Here is a 19,220-nt window from a genome sequence, read left to right as displayed (position 1 = left end):
GTTTGTTTTACTTTGTGTATTTGTGTATGCGTGCGTGTGTGTGCTGAGTTGGGACTAACATCAGTCTCTCCTAATCTCTGGATTAGCTAGTCTGTGGAAACCATCCAGACGCTCCCCGCTGTAGGGGGCCCCAGTGAAACCATCCAGTTTCATTCATACAACCCCTGAAAATGTGGTGAGAACCCCTGAAAGCGTGCCGGGAGGTCAGCGTGTGTTTCAGGGGTGAGCCCGTGTGCTTCCCTGCACTCTCCAGAATTAAGGACAGGGCCCTGCGACAGTGAGACTGGGTGGAACTAACAAAAGAGGCGTCGAAAAAAAAACAGGGTTTTGAAATTTTGGTTTTTAAAAATGGCTCTCGCTTTAAAAAAAAAAAAAAAAAAAAAAAACTTTTTTCCATGCTCCTCTCTGCTACTGCTGAGCATGGGACAAAAGAACTTTCCGGGTCTTCCAGCCTGACAATCCGCGTATTGTCTCGCCCCGAACCGAGGGCGGGGGGGGGGGGGGGGAATGGCGCTTCGCCGATGCGCTCGGTTAATAATTGTCCAATCGCGGTTAAGTCAGCCGGCTGCCAGGTGGCGAATTACGTCCGGGAGCGCATCCCCGATTGGTCCGCGGTGACCTTTGACCTCTGGTTCCCGCGTACGCTGCATTTATTGCCCTCGTTCGCGGCCCGAATTGAGTCATCGCTGCAAATACCCCTGTGCATGGCAGTTAAATACTGCCCGCTATCAGCAGATAAGGCCAATCAGTCCGGCCCTATCTGAGACTGTTTTAGTCCTACTTTCATTTCGGTTTTTTTTGTTGTTTTTCTTGGTGTGTATCAGGCAGCTGAATCTGATCTCTTGAAAATGGCTGCTTGGCTGGCTTTCACTCAAATTCCTCCTAACAACAGAAAAAAATACTCATTCCCTCACACACTCATGCACATGGAGGATATAAAACTGTACACATATATATATATGTATATATACAGTATATGTAGCACAGAAACTGGGTATATTGGGTACAGCAGTTTCAAAAGTCTTGGGAAAAAAAAGAAACCACTGGTGGACTCAGAAATAAACAAATGGCGTACAGGTCAGCCAAGGAAGGCAACTGACGACAGACAAATCCTAAGAAAAACCTTGACACAGCGGTCGGTGACATCACCAGCGGTCTCCAGAGTGCAGGAGGTGAAAATATCACACGCCACCCCGTGTGCAGGAGTCTTCAAGAGCAGGATTACAGAGGCCAGACTGCAAAGATGTACAGTTAGTCTCTCATCAGTGGCAAGAATCAAAAGGTCGGTTTAGAATTTGGTAAAAAAAAAAAAAAAAGTTCTCGAACTAAGTTCTCAAGACGGACGAGACCAAAATAAACCAGAGGAATGGAAAGTGTGCTGAGACAGGAAAGAGCAGCCCTTGATCCAAAGCATACCACCTCATCTATGAAATATTACATTATATTACAGGCATTTAGCAGACGCTGTTATCCAGAGCGTACACAACTTTATTTATTTTTTTACTTACATAGCTTTTACATTGCATCTATTTATACAGCTGGGTATATACTGAAGCAATGCAGGTTACCATGCTCAAGGGTACAACGGCAGTATTGAACCTGGGACTCAAACCTGTGTAAGGTTACAAGACCAGCTCTCTACCCATTATACTACACTGCCAGAGGCGGTGGCGTCCTGGCTTGGGCACATATGACTGTTTGGCAGCAGTAGGATGAATGTTTGTCTGGCTGTGTCCAAAGAAATTCCTCCAGCCTCATCAGCTGGCACTTCATCCTACAGCAACACGATGACCCCCAAACACACCGCCTGTGCAGCCAAAGCATTCACTGGAGGGGGAAAGAAGTAGAAAGTTTTGTACTGCCTAAGTCAGTCAGCTGATTTAAATCCAATCGAGCATGCATTTCACTTCTTGCTGAAGAGGAGACTGAAAACAGAACCCCCCACCCCACCCCACCCCACCCCACCCCCCTGCCCCAAAAAAAAAAAAAAAAAGATCAACTGAAAGCAGCTGCAGTGAAGGCATTTCCAAAGAACATACCAAACCAGTTTGATGCGTGTAAGGGCAACATAACCAAATGCTTTATTGCTTTGATTTACTTTTAAGTTTAATTTTGTTTGCACAGCTGAAAATGGGGGGGGGGGGGCTGGGGTTCGACACAAAAACAGCTATTTCTGTAAAACGGTAAAATGTTTACGCGTGCAAATACCAGGAAGTAAAAGTTGATTGTCCGCACATTTGTCTGATATTCATCTTTTGATCTCAAATCCAAATTCCTTAAGTACAAAGCAAGAATGAGCCATTTCACTCTACCGTTAACCTACTTTAGGAGGGCACTGTACATAATCTTAAAAAGTATCTGAATGAGCTGAATTTATTGCCCCAGCAGAGGCACGAGTCTCCCAGTGTGATACAGGAAGTACCTCCCCCGCCGGTGGAATCCTGCACATTCTCCTCTGCATTTGGCACACGACAGAAAAACCATAAAATAAATCAAATCTGCGGTGTGCTAAAGCTTGAAAAAACATCTTTAGCGTCTGTCTGTGTGACATTTTAATCCAGACAATTTATCCTTGGGCTCTCCAGGTCATCTCAACGCAGTGTGAACCGAGTTCTCGGTTGACCTTTGACCTTCCCGCTTAAATAAAATCTAGCATCAGGTCTGCAGAGTCACCCTCAGCCTGCGGGTGCGTTCGCTTGAAACCGACAGCCCGTCGTCTAAGGTCATCCTATCCAGCAGGGGGCACTGTATCAGTGGTGCAGTTGCACCTACAAAGGCCCAAACGCTCCAGTCCGCTGACAGCTCTCAGTCAGCTTTGCACACACCGGACGGCAGTGATGGGCAGTGGGTAGGTAACCTAGGCAACCTACCTGAAAGGTGAATATGAGCCTCTCCATGGTAACACTGTCAGTGAGAACCAGAGGGGAGAGGAAGCAACTACACTTGCCCTAAATGCAATCTTAGAACCCTGAAATCCATGAATGGAGAGCCAAATTAAATATATAGAGTCCATTTCCAGGAATTTTTTTTTTTTTTTTTTTAACTACAAAACTACTAAAATTTGCAGCATTGTTTTGTTCACAACTGAAATAATGTAGTTTAAAACAAGTTGTGAAATTCCATGTGAAACAGCTGTCTGTATGACAGTTGCACCTTATAAATATATGACGTTCTGTCAATCATGTAGCGGCAACCACAAAAAAATAAATGTTTAGTTTTTTTTTATTGTTGTTTGTTTTCTAAAAGAACATTGTTCTAAGAATCAATCCCATAATGCTTTGCACCAAAGCCATTTAGTGCACCACCGAAGGCGGTCCCGGGTGTTCCGGCGGGAGGCAGTGAGCAGCCCCCCGTGCCGCGAAAACAGAACAGAACCCGAAAAAACACGGAGCCTTGCTCTCGATCTTCAGTCCCGCGCGTGACGATGCGTCACAGAAGAAAAAAAAAACAAAAACATTTCAGCTCTCTCTCTCCGTCCGGCTTCGACCGGAGCTGCCGTTACGCAACCCCAGCCGCCGCCGCCGCTGCCGCGCGAGCTCACGATCACAAGCCTGAGACGATAAAAAATATTTTTGAAAGTAGAGTGGGAAATCTGCTTGCTAAGCAGAGCCAACGGAACGCAGTGTCCCCCCTTCCACTCATACTGCAGTGGCAACATGGATCACTCTCCAAAAAAAATTTTTTTTTTTTTTAACGAAAAACCCCCCCTACCCCACCCCCCCACCCTCAACAGACACGAGAACCTGCCAGGGTTCAGACGAGCTGCTGCTTGGTGGGAAACCGTCCAGCTGCTCCTCTCTCCTGCCGCTAGCTCTGGCGGCAGGGCGCTACATTTCGTTTCAGGGGCTCGGCGGATTCCGGGACGTCACTCACAATTTTTTTTTTGTTGCGCTCGGACCCGAATTCCCTTCGTGCCCTCGGCGGGTCGGTCGCGAAAAAGTAAATCATCCAAAGAGCGGAGGCCTACCCAGGAACCTCCTGCAGGAGGTCGGTGGCTGAGAAGTGTGATGAATTGGGGGAAAATGGTGCTTGAAACTCGGGGTTTGCCAGTTCACAACCAAAGTGAGGCACAGCAGCCGTAGGCCTACCTGTGAGAAATGCACCGTACTTAACCTAAACAATACGGGCAAATGATACCCAGCTGTACACATAAACATGTCAGGAAAACATAAAGCAGTCGGAGGTGTCATTGTCTGGTGATAGATTGGTAGCCTGTCCTGGGTGTATTCCTGCCTCTCTCTCACCCAAGGCATGCTGGGATAGGCTGCAGCACCCCCCCGTGACCCTGAACAGGAAGAAGCAGGTATGGACAATGGATGCATGGATGGGTGAAGATGTTATGGACAAGGAGGTCTGCTAAAGCGTATTAAATAGAGAATTAAGTAGATAATAATCAATGTTTATAAGTGTGGTTTCGAGTGTGGTCCTAATTGTGAGCATCAAGCTGGAGGTAGACGATTGTCGGTCGAGGGTTGCAGTTCACCGCTGGCATGTCAGTGTCCTTGGCAGACACCTAACCTAACAGCCTGGCAGGGGATCATGTAAGCGCTAGATAAGCATTAAATGATCCATTTACATTACACTAACCGGTGCTGACCCAGCGAGAATGCCAGATTGCTAAAGCACAGCGGGTAAGGTAAGTGTTGCCAGGATTACAAATGTCCTGTGTTTTCTTCAAGCAGTGTCAGACAGGATGCTAAGTGCTGAATACGTTGTGGGAAAAAAAAAGTGAACGAATGACATTAGAATGTGTTCTTGACGTTTCTGGGTGTGGCACTCTTTTCAATGTATGGAAAAGGATGGGTGTGGCTACAGAGCATGTGGTTTGGGTTCAGATTCCAAAGGAAGTGTTTGTTGCTAGTTTGCTGCTAGGAAGCCCAGATACAGCGAAGCAAAAAGACAAGCCAGCAGGGCTTGTCCCAAGAACTGGAGTTAACCCTGAAATCACTTTTCTTTGGTGGCGTCAGCTGAAGTTCGCCAAGGGGATGGAAAGCGACGAGGATTTAGCCAGTTTTCTGTTGGACCTGTAAGCAACAGTGCTTTTATTTAGTTACCTTACGCAGCTAGATGCCCAAGGTTGGGAAGCCTTTGGTAACTGCTGTTACTGTTTATAGTTACAAATTAACTAGCTCGGTAGTTAATCAGGGGAACTGAATTCGATACAGCATGCATGCTATCTAGCTAACTTTACGCGTAGCCAACTTCACTAACAAAGCTGCTAAAAACTTTGAAAAGGATAATTTTAAGAAAAAGTCAGTCACTTTACAACTCAAAAAAATAGTGGAGTAGTACTGGGAGGTTGGGGAAACAAGAATATGATTATATCATAACCAGAAAACTGATTATATTTCACAGACTTTCATGCAGGAAGTTACTGGAAAGTGTGAAACGTTTTTACAGTACTGAAGCTGGTGCAGCCTCATCATACGACAGTACTGAAAACCAAAAACAGCAGCAAATAAAATAAAATAAATTATAATATACACGTAGCCTATAGCGAGTGTGTGCATGATTACCCCCTCCTCCCGCCCATCCCACCACTTTTTTTCCCGCAATCAGCAAACTTCAAGCCCTGCCCGTCTCTTCGCTGACTGCAAGAGCGCCAGACAAAAAGTCTCCCGTTTCGCCCTCGTTTCCTCCGCTCACTTCGCGTTGAACCCCTCGTTAATGAGCGCACCCCCCCAAACCTCCCAACACCGTCCTTGTTTGGGCATTGCGGCTGACGCACACGGCCATTAAGACCGAGGACCGCGCGGGTCGCTGCGGCAGGGGCGGGTAGACAATGAGCCGAGACCTGTGAGAGGTGGGGGAGCGTTTAACACGAAACCCTGCCTCTGCCTTTCTTTTTTTTCCCTTCTTCTTCTTCTTCTTTCCTCTTCTAGCCCATTCCTTGCCTTTCCCAGACTCGGGAAATGTGTTCGCACTTACTCACCGGTTCCTGTCCGGGGAGGCGGGTTTCCATCGGCGGGGAAGGGCGTTCTTTCTGCGCTCGGAGGCACGGCGTAGTCGCGTAAGGGGGTGGATCCTCCGGAGGAAAGGAAAGCCCACCTTTTTCATTGTTAGGGAGTCGGTGGAATGTGATGGTTTGATCCCGCAGAGCTGGGAGGGGAAAACGGGGCAGAGACGAACGAGAGGGGGGGACGAAAACCTTCTACCACTGAGGACGAATCTCGGATCTGGAAAAACGGGGGTTGTTTTTTCCCCCGGTGAAGCCATCCGCCTCGCTCTCTCTATGTTGATCTAAGGACGGCGACCGAATGCGCTTCGGGGAAATATCGCTTTTCCATATGGCAAGGTAAGGGAACGACGGTTGGTCTCTTTTAGAGGTTAGCTCGTGGCGTGTAACAGCGAAAAAAGAGGGGCTGCCGCGGCGCCCTCCGTTTCACTCCCCACTAAACACGAACAGGGGCTGCAAAACTCCGAACTGCGGCAAGTTTCACCCCCCCTCCCCTTCCCCTGTTCCGCTGTCGCAGCCAAATGAAGCCTCCTTCAAGCGCCCGGACTGCGGCGAAAACCGGTTGCCAGGATTGTAGCGGGTCGATGGGACAGCTGTTTTTTTAAAACTGTTGTGGGGGGGCTGCCGTAATGTCTTACAGTCTCTCTTGCCAGGAACAACTGCGTGCTTGGCGCTTTGAAATTATGATTATGAAATCTTGATCTTGGGTGGGATACGAATCAATTCCATGTCCGCACACTGTTAATCTGTAGCAAACGAAGCGCTCGGTGAAATGTTAGCTCGGTAGCACGACCGTCGATGCTGCTGCCGGATCGGCACGTAAAGTTTTGTAACGCGGGATAGAGCCGACCCGTCTTTGTTGCCAAGCAGTAACGACGGCGGCGTCTGCTCAACTTTGCATGTTCCTCAGAGGTTGAGTGTGGAACTTGAACCGTGCGTTCTTGTACTCTCTGGGGCATTTTGGTTTGTGAACAGGAAAAGACGTGTTCTGCCCAAGAACAATGTACTTGCACCGCATGGAATGGTTTTACGAGTAAAAAAGGACGGTTATTCCAAAACAGCACTGAAACATAACGTCCGTTCTAAGTAAAGTTAGTTTTATTACATAATCCAGGTAACAATCAATTTCCCCATCAGCATTGTCGCGAACTGAAGTAGTGCATAACTTTATTTTTTATATATATTTGTTTATGTTTACAAAGCGGGCGATTGAGTTTCGCTTTTGAGTATCTTGACAAAAGTCATACAACCATAGCCTAGCCTACATTTAATCGTTTTACCACAGTAAACAAGCCAACACTTAATTATGCAATGTTATGTTAATTCAGTGTCGATGATACTGTTTTTGTGACGACAGACCGAAAGCATCAGTTGGAGGTAAAGTACGTATATTGGATTAGATTGGACCTCAAACGGATGGTAAATGCGTCATTTCGATTGGAGGTCGCGTTAACGCTACGTTTTACATTTGAGAAGTTTCCTGTCTTCGGGCTAATCCACAGTTCATTGTTGTGGCGTATTGATTGTGTTAAAATATTCATCTTCAGAGTAGTGATATCTAAGCCAGTTTCCCTGGCATTTACAGTCTTTAACATTTTCGCGTTAGCAGATATTTCCCTCTATTGATTAAACATTAATTGCAGCCCTGAAACTTTGCCTCGTATGACACAAACTCCCTGATGGCAGCATATCGAATGTGCATTTCCAACACGTCAGTATGTAGTCGGCTATATTGCGGTTTGCGCGGCTGCTCAAATAGACGTTCTGGTCTCTTGGACTTGGCCCGGTTTTGACTACTGCACCAAAAAAAAAAAAACATTTTGCTGCTAGGGAGGTGCGATCATGCGGCTCCATATGTTGATATTTCAATTAGAGCTGACAAGCAGCGTTTACTCTGTCAACACGTCTGACGTTTGGTGAGCGAGTTTGTGTATGTGTCTGTCCGCCAGTCCGTCTGTGTGCGCGCGCGCGGAGTCTAGGCCCTGTCCCCGAGGAATTGGCGGCAGTGGGTTTTTTTGCTTTGCGGCTGGCGGCGTTGGGAACGAGGTGAGTTGCAGGCTAACAGAATAGAACCGTCTCGCAGCTGCGGCAGGGCGGCAGTAAAACGGTAATCGCGCAGGTGGGGCCGGTAAAAAAGACGAGAGGACCTGCCTTGACCTGCCTCCCGACATGAAGGCGAACTGCTGATCGCTTTCCAGTAAGTCGCAGCCAGCTGCCGCGTCTGTTCCCCGCTGCCGCTCCCGTTCCGCGCAAGTACGTGCAAGTCGCAGTTCCTGCGAACAGGCTGCTGTCTCTGCGCGTGTACTGCAGCACCCCTGCGTTTGTCCTCTGCTGCGTTTTTCTCTGTCTCACTGGCTATTCTATTCACCTTCACAGAATGCCATTCTAGCTTTGTATGTGTTTGTGTGTGTGTGTGTGTGTGTGTGTGATAGATAGAGAGGGAGAGAGGTTGTGTTTGTATGTGTGTAAGTTTTGGTGTGTATGTGAGTGTTGGTTTGTGTGCGTGTGTGTATGTATTTGAGTGTGCGTGTGTGTATGTGAGTGTATTGGTTTGTGTGTGAGTGTTTTGGTGTGTGTGTATGTGTGATTGTTTTGGTTTGTGTGTATGTGTGATTGTTTTGGTTTGTGTGTGAGTGTTTTGGTGTGTGTGTGAGTGTTTTGGCGTCTGTGTGTTTGTGAGTGTTTTGGTGTGTGTGTGTGAGTGTTTTGGTGTGTGTATGTGTGATTGTTTTGGTTTGTGTGTGTGTGTGAGTGTTTTGGTGTGTGTGTATGTGTGTGATTGTTTTGGTTTGTGTGTGAGTGTTCTGGTGTGTGTGTGTGAGTGTTTTGGTGTGTGTGTATGTGTGATTGTTTTGGTTTGTGTGTGAGTGTTTTGATGTGTGTGTGTGAGTGTTTTGGTGTGTGTGTGAGTGTTTGTGTGTGTGTGTGTGATGTGTTTTGGTGTGTGTGTATTGGATTGTTGTGTGTTCTGGTGTGTGTGTGTGTGTGTTTTGTGTGTGTTGTGTGGTTTGTGTGTAGTGTTTGTGGTTGTGTGTGAGGTTTGGTGTTTGATTTTGTGTGTGGTTTGTGTGTGTTTCATGGTGTGTGTTCAGTTGCATGTTGTCTCGTGATTTTCTCGTGTGAGCGATGAGGGTGGCAGGTCTGGTTTCGTTCATGAATTCTGTTACCCACAATCCCAACTGGAGGATTCCTGGAGGAGCAAAAGGCTGGGGTCAGAGGTCACTCGGGTGTCCTCCTTATCACGGTTGGCAAACGGCAGCGCCGGTGCCGCTCGGAGGCCGTGCGATTCAGAGAAAGGAATCTGCAGTCAGTGCGCCACGGACAAGCCAAAACTCAGAGTCACCCGTCCTCCGCCGCTGTCACACACTCCCTCTCTCTCTCTGTAGCTATCCCTCTCTCTCTCTCTCTTTCTCTCTCCCTCTCCCTCTCTCTCTGTCTGTCTCTCTCTCTCTCTCCCTCTCTCCCTCTCTGTAGCTATCCCTCTCTCTCTCTCCCTCTCCCTCTCCCTCTCTCTCTCTGTCTGTCTCTCTCTCTCTCTCTCTCTCTCCCTCTCTCCTCCCTCTCTCTCTCTCTCTGTCTCTCTCTCTCGCTCGCTGTCTCTCTCTAGCTCTCTCTCTCTCTCTCTCTGTAGCTATCCCTCTCTCTCTCACACACTCTCTCTGTAGCTTTCTCTCTCACACTCTCTCTCTCTCTCCATCTCTCTCCATCTCCGACCTTCTCGAATGAGGGTGCGAACGCATCGCCCCCCCGGAGCGATCATCTACTGCCCCCCCACCCCCCCCCCCGCTCGCCGTGTGATAGCTTTTCCACGCCGCGGAAGCTCGCCGAACCGCCAAACCGAATTTGCCGCCGTTCCTGCTTAATACGGCGGAGTCCTCCGAGCGTAGCCGCCAGCCTTCCCACAACTCCCGCTGGTCACAAAGTCGCTAAATGAGAAGTTCGCGGAGATTAGAACTGAAAACCGCGGTCTGGACCTTCGGCGTTCCGGTGCGGTTGCTCGGAAACATTTATTGGGATGTGTTCTGTGTATCGCCCCCCCCCCCCACTTTTTGTATGTAGAGGTGAATGTTTTGTGTGTGTGTGTTGGTTTTGCACCTGTAGTTTCAGGTGCTTGGTGTCATGGACTGTGACTGCTCTTCCTCTTGCCGTAAATGTGTGTGGATTTCGGCCTTTCCGAAACGTAACTACGGTGTGAGATTATTGAGAGGTCTGGACTGCTCAAAACGGATCGTTTTCTCATCGTGGAACGGTTTATCTGAGGATTAGAATCTTTTAATAAATGCCGGTTTTTGATGTGTCGTTTTCCATTGAGGCTTTCATCATGAGACATAAGACATGTTCACTAATTAATTCTGATTTTCAGAGCTGTGTGTGTGTGTGTGTGTCTGCGTGAGTATATGAGCGAGTGTGTGTATGTGTTTGTATGACGGGTGTGTGTGAGTGTGTGAGAGAGAGAGAGAGACTGTGTGTGTGTGTGTGTGATTGTGTGTGTTTGTGTACATGTGTGGGAGGCTGTGAGTGTTTGCGTGTATGTGTGTGTTTGTGTGTGTGTGTGTGAGAGAGAGAGACAGTGTGTGTGTTTTTGTGTGTGGGACTGTGTGTGTGTGAAGGCGCGCATGTGTGAGTGCGTGCAGCTTTGAAAAGATATGATGAATAGTATTAGGTCAGTCATAGCAGCATCACCCACAGCAGGCTCTGTTTATGAAGCCTTATGTTTGTGGAATCGAAGAGGTGGAGTGATGACAGATGTATTGTCCACCGTAAGCTCCATCAAAGAGAGGACAGGGCCAAAGCAAGGTTTGTCTGTCTGTCTGTCTGTCTGTCTGCTGGCCTGTCTGTCTGCCTGCCTGTCTGTCTGTCTGTCTGTCTGTCTGTCTGGCTTCCTGTCTGTCTGCCTGCCTATCTGGCTTCCTGCCTGCCTGTCTGTCTGTCTGTCTGCTTGTCAGTCTGTCCCTCTGAACGCTTCATTCTTCCCACGGAGCTCCAGCTCCAGCAGATTCCACTCGGGGAATTCCACATGGCTAGTGGTTTGGACTGCTTGGAAACTGGAAATCTGGAGCAAGAGAGTTATAGCGGACCTCTGAAGTGAGAGGGTTCTGCGGGTGGAACTCCACAGTGAGAGGGTTCCGCAGGTGGAACTCCACAGTGAGAGGGTTCCGCGGGTGGAACTCCACAGTGTGAGGGTTCCGCGGGTGGAACTCCACAGTGAGAGGGTTCCGCGGGTGGAACTCCACAGTGAGAGGGTTCCGCGGGTGGAACTCCACAGTGAGAGGGTTCCGCGGGTGGAACTCCACAGTGAGAGGGTTCGCTGGTGGAACTCCACAGTGAGAGGGTTCCGCGGGTGGAACTCCACAGTGAGAGGGTTCGCGGGTGGAACTCCACAGTGAGAGGGTTCCGCGGGTGAACTCACAGTGAGAGGGTTCCGCGGGTGGAACTCACAGTGAGAGGGTTCCGCGGGTGGAACTCCACAGTGAGAGGGTTCCGCGGGTGGAACTCCACAGTGAGAGGGTTCCGCGGGTGGAACTCCACAGTGAGAGGGTTCCGCGGGTGGAACTCCACAGTGAGAGGGTTCCGCGGGTGGAACTCCACAGTGAGAGGGTTCGCGGGTGGAACTCCACAGTGAGAGGGTTCCGCGGGTGGAACTCCACAGTGAGAGGGTTGCGCGGGTGGAACTCCACAGTGAGAGGGTTGCGCGGGTGGAACTCCACAGTGAGAGGGTTCCGCGGGTGGAACTCCACAGTGAGAGGGTTCCGCGGGTGGAACTCCACAGTGAGAGGGTTCCGCGGGTGGAACTCCACAGTGAGAGGGTTCCGCGGGTGGAACTCTCCGCACTGCCAGGTGTGTTGATTGGCGCACTGCAGTTGGTGGTGGAGGTGTGAGGGTATGTTAGCATCTCTGGAGGTGAAGGGTCATGGGGATGCATGGAGGCTCGTCTCTCAGCTGTCCAGTGGCTCCTTGTAGTACAGCGTCCTAGGGCAGGTGCCTGCCTGTGGGACAGCCCAATTTGAGCAGGGGGCGGCAGTTCCCCATTATTTCTGATGCTGAGTTTACAGAGAATGGGTACCATTTGTTTAGCCCCCCCCTACCCCACATTAAATCTCAGCACCCCCACTGTGTTTATAATGAGCTTGACTGTGCACCCGCCAGCCCAGAATTATTTTAATGGGTGTAATTATTTGACGTACTTTAACCCTTTAAACACCAATGAAAGACAGTGTTTCGCTGACAGTTCTCAAGGGATCTCCAGGTGTTCTCGCATTTTTGCTGACGTCTAAAGAGTTAAAGTATTTCAGATGAGTGTGTGACCCAAGTTAGGAGCCCGCCAATCACACACCAGCCGATGTGTCTGTCAGTCTGTCTGTCTGTACGCATGTGTGTATGTGTAGGAGTGAATAAATGCTTGTGAGCGTGTGTGTGGGTGGGTGGGTGTGTGTCAGCCTGTCTGTGTGTATGCATGTGTGTACGTGTAAGAGTTCAGAGCTTGAATGGAGAAGGTTCCACTTTAGAAAACGAAATATAATGCAATATATTGTGAATATATGGACTGTTTTTTGAAAAGTGATTTATATATTATCATTAATCATTAACCATATTTCACAGCAGTAAATATATACATATATATGTATATATTGCAGTATCTAAATGCAGTAGTAATATGTGTATTTGCCCACATATATTGTGAAGTGTTGCAATATATTGGTTTAAATATATTTTCGGTATATTTGATTTCTATAGGCTGTACTTTTTGTTTCTCCAAGAACTTCAGTGTGCTTCTCTGGTGTCTGTTATGGTGTAGTGCTTAGGGTACGGGACTTCCAACAGTGGTTGCAGGTTTGAATCTCAGGTTGAGGCACTGTTGTTGCTTGTACCCCTTGAGTAAGGTGCTTAATTTTAATTGCTTCAGTGCGTATCCCGCTGTATAAATGGATGGTATGTATGAGTCACCGTGGATGAGAAAGTGCTGAACTCCCGAGCGTGTTTGTTTGGTGCGTAAATGCGGGGCCAGGACTGTGTGCAGTCAGGTAGGTGATCCAGCGCAGGTACAAAGGCTAGGCGTGCGTGCTAATCCTCCATTGTTACTCTGTGCCGTAGCGTGATAATGGGTCGGGGAGTGGACCGCGTCGGCACATTTCCCATCACCATCAATCTTGCCGCAATTATAGCGTTAGTAACGCCCCGCCTCCCGTCTCCGTGGAAACGGCGATGCCGTCAGTCGTGCTGGAAAAAGGACGGCGGCGTCGCAGGAATGCGGAGCGAAGCGTGCTGACGCGTCACACACACACACACACGCACACACACGCACATGCACATGCACATGCACACACGCACACACACACATCCACTCACACACACACACGCACTGGACACACGCAACAGGAGGGGTGGGGACGTGAGGACTGTCATGAACAGGTATGGGGGGGTATTACTGCCGACTGTCGCACGGAATGGGTTTATACTGTTGTGTTGGTGGTGTGAGTCGTGGTGTGTTGTGTGTGTTAGGCTGAGGGTTAATTGATCTTTACTTTCATTACTGTTATGCGCAGGTCCCAGTCAGATGTTTATGTTATTCTGAAACACACTGTAGGGGAGGTTCTAAAACTATCTCTTCCCAAGAACCCTCAAAAGCACCGCTGCAGCCGAGAACACCTTCATCCAACACCCACTCCAGAGCAGGCGACAACACGGTGGCTATAATACACTTATGCAGTAGTGTGTTCACTATGATGTCACAGTTAACCCTAGTATGTCTTCATTATCATGTCACAGAACCACTCCAGAGTGTCTTTATTATGATGTCACAGAAACGCACCAGCGGGTCTTGATTATTATGTCACAGTAACGCACCAGCGGGTCTTGATTATGATGTCACAGTCACGCACCAGTGCAATGGAAAGCCTGTCTCTCCCCGCTTTAAAAAGCCATCGTTCTGTTCTGCAGTTTGCTCTTAATATAACCTCATTATGAAGGCAAGACCTGCCCACCGGTGGCTATTTTTACCCGGAGCGCGGAGAAGACCACTCTATTAAACTGATTTACGTTCGCCCTTATTGACCCCGACGGTGGCACAGAAACGGGTCTGCTCCGGCGAAGTGGAGTGTGTGCGGAGTTTGATTAATTACATTTTCATCTCTGTTTGGCCGTTATTTAAACAGGTGATGCGCGGGGAGAGCAGAAATCTCTTTAGCACGGGAGACTTGGCCTGTAGGCGCATTACAAACATTTCCAAAAACAACTTCCAAAAGTCCCGCAAGTATGGGCATGTAAAACAACTGAATGTATGATTTAATGTGCTATTCTTTATGAATTAACAAGGCGTATTGCATATGAAGGGGCACACGAGTGTACATGAGTCTGGTAGGTTTAAAAAAAAAAAAAATCCAGATTTTAAATAGTATTTCTTTTTTTTGTAATTCAAATTTTTTATTATTTTCAAAGCGGTGCAAAATGGTACAGATACAGTACATTGCAGCATTTTTGTACATTTTTAGAATACAGCCATTCTTTACAGGACATACAAAATAAGTCAAATCTAATAATAATTCCAATAATATAAGATAAAAGCAAGAATAAACCGAAGACAAGGTGGACATAAAAGGTACAGTATGGGGTCGATGTTTTTGTTTTCATTTAAGATTTACATGGAGTCCAGAATCGATCGCATGTCTCTCTCATTTTTCCCTCACCATTAGTTCTTCCCAACACGTGTTCATATAATGTAATCTTGATCATTTCCTCATTCCGTTCTCTGAGATCAGGGCTTCTGGGGTTTTTCCAGTTACGTAGTAGAATTCTGGCAGCTGTAATAAAACCAACTTCTATAATGGTAAATTCGTTATGTGTTATATTGGGTACCACTGCCCTGTCACCACGGAGACAGAGCCGTGGCTGTGGGGGGCAGTGTGGATCCCGACCATTCCTCTACATTACATTACATTAGAGGCATTTAGCAGACGCTCTTATCCAGAGCGACTTACACAACTTTTTACATAGCATTTTACATTGTATCCATTTATACAGCTGGATATATACTGAAGCAATGCAGGTTAAGTACCTTGCTCAAGGGTACAACGGCAGTGTCCTTACCCGGGAATCGAACCTGCGACCTTTCGGTTACAAGCCCAGTTCCTTACCCACTGTGCTACACTCTGTCCTCACCTCTAGGTTAAATAGTATTTCTGTTCCAGGCAGGGGTGCTTAAAGACGAGCCTGTGAATGAATAAACATGAGGATGCGCCCGTTTCCCGCAGACCGGCGTGTGGGCCGCTCTCCTCCCGCTGCCATTGGCCGGCTGACAGAAGCATGTCATCACTTCCTGGTGGAGAGAGAGAGAGAGAGGCGCTGGGCTGAAGTCGGGCTCATACTTTTAGCCAGTGCCTTTAGTGAGTGGGGTGGGTGGGGGGATGCTATAGCTTGCGTGGGTATACATCATGACCTTTGACCTCCCCCCCCTTCTCATTAATGAAAGGGCTTGATGGGGGAGCGTGGCTAGCGCTAGCCGAACGTGCGTGGGGCGATTGGAGGTGTGGATAAGTGCCTGAGATCTACGCAGTGGGGGGTGGGGGGGGCTCTTTTTCGGGGGGCGGCCACGGTGACTAAGCCTCGTCCTTAGCAGAGCCGCGTGGAGTCGCTTTACGTAACCGGGCTCTCCGTTTCGCGCTCAGCCTGCCCCCCCGGTCGGGGGTTCTGGTACAGCGGAGCGGCGACTGATCGCGGTTTTTACAAAAAGTGCCAAAGGTCTCTGAGTGAGGAGCAGCTGAACCCTACACCAGGTAACGAGCACGACAGTGTGAGTGTGTGTGTGTGTGTGTGTGTGTGTTAGTGTGTGTGTGTGTGTGTGTGTGTGTGTGTGTGTGTGTGTGTCTGAGTGTGTCTGAGTGTGTGTGTGGTGTGTGGTGTTGTGTGTCTGGAGTATGTGTGTGTGTGTGTGTGTCTGTGTGTCTGTGATATGTGTGTGTGTGTGTGTGAGTGTGCGTGCGTGCGTGAGTGTGTGTGTGTGTGTGTGTGTCTGTGTGTCTGTGAGTGAGTGTGTGTGTGTGTGTCTTGTGTGTGTGAGTGTGCGTGCGTGCGTGCGTGAGTGTGTGTGTGTGTGTCTCTGTCTGTGAGTGAGTGTGTGTGTGTGTCTTGTGTGTGTGTGTGTGTATTTTAGCGAGTGGGTTGTTGTATGAGTATACGTAGTTGGGTGGGTGGGTGGTTGCATGGGTGTGTGTGTGACTGTTCCTACATTCCTGTACAAGCGTACACGCCAAACTGCTGCACACGTGTTCGCACATTAACGTCCCTGGGCCTTCTGCATGCGTTAACACAGTAACCAGCGCAATCTGCTTCACGCTCACATCTCCTTATCTGCTAGTGTAGCTGATTCTTAGGGACTAGCCACTAAAACGCTGTTGTTTGATCATTGAAATGGTTGTGTTTGATCATTAAATTTGTTCCGTGTACCTTCCGAGTTACTGAACAGCGATTTGAATCGTGTAACTGTGTGTGTGCGTGGGTGTGTGCGTGTGTGTGTGTGTGTGAGTGTGTGTGTGTGCGTGCGTGGGTGGGCAAAGTTCTGCAGGCACCGGAGCTGCGTGTGGCTGTTTCATTTTTTCCTTTTTCACTCGGGTGTCCGCTCATCTCCTCCCAAATTTATCTCACCCATTTTATCCGCCTCTTTGTCCTGAGGGGGAACATGGGCTGTAGGATTTGACCCTGTGACCCCCTCAGGCGCCCCGTAGCCCCTCCCACTAATCCTCACTGCCCACCCAGCCAGTGGCGAGCCAGTAAGAGCTGGTGCCTGCCGCCTGATTGGTGTGTTTTTGTTATTTGTTATGTTATCCCTCTCCAGAACAGTGTGTGCGCTATTGGTGGTACTGCTAACAATGTTATCCCTCTCTAGAACAGTGTGTGCGCTATTGGTGGTACTGCTAACAATGTTATCCCTCTCTAGAACAGTGTGTGCGCTATTGGTGGTACTGCTAACAATGTTATCCCTCTCTAGAACAGTGTGTGCGCTATTGGTGGTACTGCTAACAATGTTATCCCTCTCTAGAACAGTGTGTGCGCTATCGGTGGTACTGCTAACAATGTTATCCCTCTCTAGAACCATGTGTGCGCTATCGGTGGTACCGCTAACAGTGTTATCCCTCTCCAGAACCATGTGTGCGCTATCGGTGGTACTGCTAACAATGTTATCCCTCTCCAGAACAGTGTGTGCGCTATTGGTGGTACTGCTAACAATGTTATCCCTCTCTAGAACAATGTGTGCACTGTCGGTGGTGTACTTTAGTGCTGTAGCACGTACGCTGCCTCTGGTTTGAGAGTGCTGTTAGCCAGGTGTCGCCGGTGCTCATAAAACACACTCATGCGCTCTCTCACGTTCTCACAGTCTTTCTGTGTAAACTTGCTAATGTACTGTAGTGTAATGTAGTGAATGTTGTATAGTGTAATGCTATGTAATGTAATGTTGTATAGTGTAATGCTGTGTAATTAAAGATAATGCCATCTAGTCTAATGCAGTGTAATGTAATGTTGTAAAGTGTAATGCAGTGTAGTGTAATGTCGTATAATAGAACTGAGATTTTATTGGACAGCAGAGGCAAAACAGGGATCTTATTGGACAGGAGAGGTAAAACGGGGATTTTATTGGACAGGAGAGTTAAAACTGGGATTTTATTGGACAAGAGAGGGAAAACAGGGATCTTATTGGACAGGAGAGGTAAAACTGGGATTTTATTGGACAGGAGAGGCAAAACAGAGATCTTATTGGACAGGAGAGGTAAAACTGGGATTTTATTGGACAGGAGAGTTAAAACTGGGATTTTATTGGACAAGAGAGGGAAAACAGGGATCTTATTGGACAGGAGAGGTAAAACTGGGATTTTATTGGACAGGAGAGGGAAAACAGGGATCTTATTGGACAGGAGACATAAAACTGGGATTTTATTGAACAGGAGAGTTAACACTGAGATTTTATTGGACAGGAGAGTTAAAACTGGGATTTTATTGGACAGGAGAGATAAAACTGGAATTTTATTGGACAGGAGAGGGAAAACATGGATCTTATTGGACAGGAGAGGTGGAACAGGGCTCTTATTAGACAGGAGAGGCAAAACAGGGATCTTATTGGACAGGAGATGTAAAACAGGGATGTTATTGAACAGGAGAGTCAAAACAAGGATCTTATTGGAGAGGAGAGGTAAGACAGGGACCGTATTGGACAGGACGGGTTGGTAGCACTGGTCTAAAGCGCACGGTCCCTCCAGCTGTGTTTTTAACGTCAGGTCTGTTTAAAAGTCTGATTGTGCGGTTCGTCTGTCGATCGCCGTTCTTGTCGGCTCGTCAGCACGGCTGGATTCAGAGGGGAAAATTAACATAGCTGCCGCCCTGCCAACCCGCCACCTCCATCAGCACACCGCCACACCAGAGCACCCGTCTCCCTGGGGGCGTGTACGCGATGGGGGGGGTGAATTTGTTGTGAGGGGGGTGGGGGGTGTGTACACGACAGGGGGGGGAGTGAATTTGTTGTAAGGAGGGTGGGGGGGGTCCTCTCTCAGCTGCTGCTCTCCCGGGCAGTGTTGTGCCCCTGCCTCTGCTGGAGAATAGGGTGGGGGGGGTGGTTAAATTAGAGGTATTTTTCTAACCCAAACTGGAGAACAGGGTGCTGGTGAGGATGTGCTGGAATGTTAGGAACCAGTCGGAACTGAGGCTGCAGAACACATCTTTAGGAATGAGTTCTCCATATGGCCTCCTGTACCCCCCCCGCCCCCCCGTCTCTCTCTCTCACACACTCTCTCTCTCTCTGTTTCACACGCACACTTTCTCTCTCTCTCTTTCTCACTCACACACACTCTCTCAGTCTCTGTCTCTCTCGCTCTGTTCTTCTGTCCCTTTCTCGCTCTCACTCCCTCACTTTCTCTCCTTCTGCGTCTCTCTCTCTCTCTCCCTCGCTCCCTCTCTGCCTCACGCAGAATGCCCTCTCATCTGTCTCCTATTTGGGTTATAAAGGGGAACATGCTGGCTGCTGACTTTCAGGAGGTAGGAACATACCTCAGGCTTTGAGCACGCTCTGTGTGTGTGTGTTTACGTGTGTGTGTGTGTTTGAGTGTGTGTGTTTGAGTGTGAGGGTTTGTGTGTGTGTGTATGTACGTGTGTTTGTGTGTGTATGAGTGTGTGTGTGTGTGTGTGTGTGTGTGTTTGAGTGTGAGGGTTTGTGTGTGTGTGTATGTACGTGTGTTTGTGTGTGTATGTGTGTGTGTGTGTGTGTGTGTGTGTGTATGAGTGT

At 48.4% G+C, this 19,220-nt stretch overlaps 1 protein-coding gene and 1 long non-coding RNA gene across 3 annotated transcripts in view; one reads left to right on the top strand and one right to left on the bottom strand.

Annotated features, from left to right (window-relative positions):
• Positions 1-1,487: 1,487 nt before the first annotated feature.
• On the bottom strand, positions 1,488-6,073 carry LOC135235653 (uncharacterized). Its single transcript, XR_010324425.1, has 2 exons — positions 5,933-6,073; positions 1,488-1,827 (listed from the first exon to the last, which is right to left on the bottom strand). It is a non-coding gene; the product is annotated as an uncharacterized LOC135235653 (long non-coding RNA).
• luzp1 (leucine zipper protein 1) overlaps positions 5,424-19,220 on the top strand; it is a 65,071-nt gene continuing 51,274 nt past the window's right edge. Inside the window, exon 1 of one of the 2 annotated variants that reach the window (XM_064301334.1) lies at positions 5,424-5,803. The gene's annotated coding sequence lies outside the window, so the exon portion shown is untranslated. The other variant, XM_064301325.1, reaches the window with a different exon arrangement.

This window comes from Anguilla rostrata, chromosome 1 (genome assembly GCF_018555375.3).
Source record: "Anguilla rostrata isolate EN2019 chromosome 1, ASM1855537v3, whole genome shotgun sequence".
In the NCBI taxonomy this organism is placed as follows: Eukaryota; Metazoa; Chordata; class Actinopteri; order Anguilliformes; family Anguillidae; genus Anguilla; species Anguilla rostrata.
Note: the sequence above shows the minus strand (reverse complement) of the source record. Positions and strands in the feature narration are given on the sequence as shown.